Source organism: Paramormyrops kingsleyae, chromosome 8 (assembly GCF_048594095.1).
Source record: "Paramormyrops kingsleyae isolate MSU_618 chromosome 8, PKINGS_0.4, whole genome shotgun sequence".
Taxonomy (NCBI): Eukaryota; Metazoa; Chordata; class Actinopteri; order Osteoglossiformes; family Mormyridae; genus Paramormyrops; species Paramormyrops kingsleyae.
Window position 1 is genome coordinate 39,055,383 of NC_132804.1, and position 4,395 is coordinate 39,059,777.

The window sequence follows — 4,395 nt, forward strand, 5'->3', positions numbered from 1 at the left end:
ATTTTATCTTTTTAACTTGTGTTCTTTGTTTGATTTTTTGTTTAATTATTTAATGGAGGCACAGTTAAAAAGAGCGGTTCACTATACATTTCACTGCATGTTGTACCTGTATGACTATGCATGTGAGAAATAAAGAATCTTGAATCTTGAATCACCTTCCTTCACTCTGACTGTTCTCTATAACTGTGTGTGCCAATAGAGGTGAAGTGCGCATACGTGTTATACAGTATAAAACTTGACAAGATTGTAAGCAGAATGCTATGACATAGCTATGAGGAAGGGGCTGACTTACTGATTTATGAATTAAAAGAAAACATGTTTTAGTTTTTTATTGATTAAATAGACAAATGATGACATTGTACAAACATTTTGAATATTAAAAAAAAAAAAATTCAAATATTTTCCCCTCCTGTTGACAGGCTATCCCCCAGTAATAACTGGGTACTGTACCTTGCTCATGACTGCTACTGGCACAGTGCTTGTCAGCTGCCCACTGCTCCTTCACAGATGGGTCACATGCAGAGGTCACATTTAGTTGTGGTGCACTGTGCTGTGGTGACAAATAATTACTCACTTTAATAATAATAATAATAATAATAAGAAGAAGAAGAGTAGTAAGAATTTGTTAAATACAACTACTAGTACCAATGAATTGTAATTAAGAATATTAATAATATAGGCATACATGCACATATTTTATCATATTTAAAAATAATTAAGTGTATGTCCTCATTTAAAAAGAGAGAAATTCTGCCTGTTTTTGACGTCTGAAGGCGTAAAAAAATACGTCTTTAGCCGTAAAAAATCGACGTGTTAATTTTTTGCATGTGAAAAACCGACGTGTTGATTTTTTGCATGTGAAAAACCGACGTGTTGATTTTTTGCATGTGAAATATCGACGTGTTGATTTTTTGCATGTAAAAAATCGACGTGTTTTTTGAGACGTTTTGGCCCCGTTGGCCTTCCATATCTTGTACTCCACTGCTGTAACCTATGAGAACTGTGTAGAAAGTTATAGTATACTACATTATACTATACTTTATTATATATTATAGAGATAGTGGCAAATGGTATTATACGGATAAATGGTATTACACGGATAGCCGTTACTTTTGTTCAAAACAGTCCTGTGGAAAAGTTTTGAAAGTCAGTTTCGTTCCTTTTTAAGATACAGCATGCATATAAATCTAAATTTTAGTGAACGTAAAAAATGGTAAATAGGCTGCATTTATATAGCGCTTTTTTTCTACTCTTACGAGTACCCAAAGCGCTTTACAATTTATGCCTCGCATTCACCCATCCACACACATTCACACACCGGTGCCGTATGTGAATGTGTAAACTTTTCTTTATCAAATGTAGTTTTAACAGCAAAGACAGGTCCATCTACAGCCCATAATTAGAAGCATAGCTGCTATGCACAAAGGGAAAGACCACAAAATAATATAAAAAACCTATGTCAAAAACGTCTTCCTCTGTAATAAACCTGCGCTCTTTGGAGTACTTTAGAAAATATTTGTCAGTAAACAGTTCCTTAAAATTTCCCTATATCCAAGATTAAAATCTACCTCACGAAGTATTAGCTGTTAATTAGAAACATCCAGAAAAACTTTTCTTAAAATTAATCTGAAATGAATGTTCATAAAGGCTACACAAAGTCCTGCTTTTAGCTTGTTTTTGTAGAAAAACCTGAACCAACTAGATGATTAGATGGAAGTGTCTGTAGGACAGACTGGTCTGTCTTTGAGAACATGGTACCAAATGACACAAAAAGAACATCAAAACCCAGACTTGAGCAGAGGACCGGAGCATCTAAAGTCCTGTATTGGGCATGACTATTCTGTTTCAACTATTTAATGTAAAGGGTAAGCTCACCCCAAAACCATAGGAATCACAGTAAAAGATGTAGATTTATACAAGAAATGATTTAGTAAAACAATTTAAAACTTGAAGCTCTATTTAATTATGTTTTCTTAAAAATTTACTTTTAAAGGCATTAAAATAAACTAACTAATATGACCTCAAAACTAAGACCAATATTTCAAATGAAGGGGCAGATGCAATAAGATTGCAACAAGTTATATTTTAATGAAAAATACAACAAAAATTAAAACTGTTAAAATAAACAAATTAAATAAACAATGCAATCTATATAAAATTATTCTAAAACTACTCATACATGCAATTAATCTTTAATCGCATTTTGTCCCGACATTCAACAATAAAAAGTTCCATGTCTTCCTGATTCTGAAAGACAAACAAAAACGGTTCTTTGGCCTCAAAGCTTGGGTAATCGTACACCTTTTGCACAGCTCTCCTCTGAGCTTCCTCCTCCATCTCCAGATAGCGTGGCTGGAACACTGCGCCTCTGAAGAGATTGATATTGACCTTCAACCACTCTGCAGCAGTTTGAAGATCTCTTGTTAAAGGTGTCTCCTTAAAAAATAATCATGAACCAAAGAAAACATATTGGTTTGGCCCATGCCTATATAAATGTATAAAACACAAAAGATATTACAACAATACATAGGAATACCTCCTCAATGCTCTCAAGAGTCCCTTTCAAATCAGGGGTCCATGGTGTTTCTGTCCTATAACAAAATATTTACATGTTAACCACACCTACAACAAAACACGATTAAGAAAGATAAACCATACAGGGAGATGGAGGGAGAGAGAAAGATTTACCTTAGAAGAGCGAAATTCTCAATTAAAATAAGGCACCACCATCTCCTGATTAAGGGAAAGTCATACTACCAAGCAGAGGAGAAAAACAATGGCTTACCCAATCAGTCATAATTATACATATATGAATTAAAATCAGCTGAAAACAGAGTTGAAGTCAAACGGTGCCCCCAGGACACAGTGTAGAGCATACTGGATAGAAGGGGCACATACAATATTGATTTATTTAAGATAAAATTATGTACTTCTATTTACACATGTATACACACACACACACACACACAATATATTCCTCACCATCAACATAAATACACCACAGTCCACTGATCCGGCCAATTGCTGAGGAAGATCCTAAAATTGAAATGTAATTAATATGATTCGATGCAAAAATGGTCAATAACTGTAGTCCATCTAGTGGTAATAAGACAATCCTAACCTTGTGTTTTCTCAGGATCCATTTGCTTGGAGCAATTCGTGATGTCAATTTGCTGTTAAGAAATATACAAGTATTATACATGAAAATGTAAGTTTCAGATGAGTTGGAATTATACAGCTTAGGGTTTTTTCACATATAGTCCTCTTTAAAGGAACCAAACTCAGTCCTCTAAAAGTGGTCCAAGAAGTGGATCAACAAAAAGGGAACTCAGTTCTTTTTATGTTCACACTGTGAGTTCATTTGAAGCTCAGATGGGGTCTCAGTCCTTTTTCTGTTCATACTTAATTCTTATGAAGCTCTCTGCCTTTTATTGCTTTGCATTCTGGGTAGTTTTCACTTCGAACAAAAACTGTTGGACCAGGAGCACTTTGTTTTCATAAGGTGCAAGTTAAACAAACTGTGCAGCGGACTTAAAGTGAACTGGACTGAGACCACCTCCAGATGTGGTCTCAGTTCAGTTCGTTTCAGAGGGGTCTGAGTTTGTTTAATGTACTTTAGATCTGATTTTAAGTTTATTTTTGGCATTTTTTCTTATTCTGATACACTTGTAGCACTTTGGTCAACTTCGTTGTGTGAAAGTGAGTTATAAATAAAGTTGCCATTGCCATTGCCATTTGGTGTGTTCACATATACATAGAAAATGCTGACTAATCAATCAGAGTTTGCATTAAGGGCTGAAAGGGACCAAGTGTGAAAAAACCCTTAGTTTCACTTCCTTTTGCATCAGAACACTGAACATATTTGAAACATAGCCAAATTTTATATTTTGAAATTACAGTAATTTTATTTATATGAAATACCTGAAAGCTATTTCTAAATATAAATATTAACAAGTTATTTCATTTTGTCAAGCAAAGTTTGTTTAAAAAATGTGCTAAGTACTATGCAAAAGTGAAAAGCAGGCAATACTGTGTGTATGTAACAGACAACCACGTTGTAACATCTGTTACATACAGAGACAGACCCATATACAGTTAGAATCCTCATGCAAAACTAAAACAAACACACAAACAAACAAATCTGAACATCATGCAAACCGCAAAGCTTGAACAGCGAACCTTGAACAGCGAACCTTGAACATGTTCGCAACTACATAAATAAAACAACCTGAAAAGTGTCATGTATCGCCCATCTCCCAACCCATAAGGATTGGCTGAGTCAAGAAAGAACATTTGCCTATCTTTAGGCTTCATGACCTGTGGGGTACAGTTTGAATACTTTTTGATGAAAGGTAAAAGCAGATAAACATTCAGTTTGTGTAAGAAGAAATTTAA

General features: G+C 34.5%; 1 long non-coding RNA gene across 1 annotated transcript; it reads right to left on the minus strand.

The window, feature by feature from the left end:
* Positions 1-2,077: 2,077 nt before the first annotated feature.
* LOC140592216 (uncharacterized) lies at positions 2,078-3,038 on the minus strand. Its single transcript, XR_011992498.1, has 4 exons — positions 2,983-3,038; positions 2,689-2,753; positions 2,537-2,591; positions 2,078-2,436 (listed from the first exon to the last, which is right to left on the minus strand). It is a non-coding gene; the product is annotated as an uncharacterized lncRNA (long non-coding RNA).
* Positions 3,039-4,395: the final 1,357 nt, after the last annotated feature.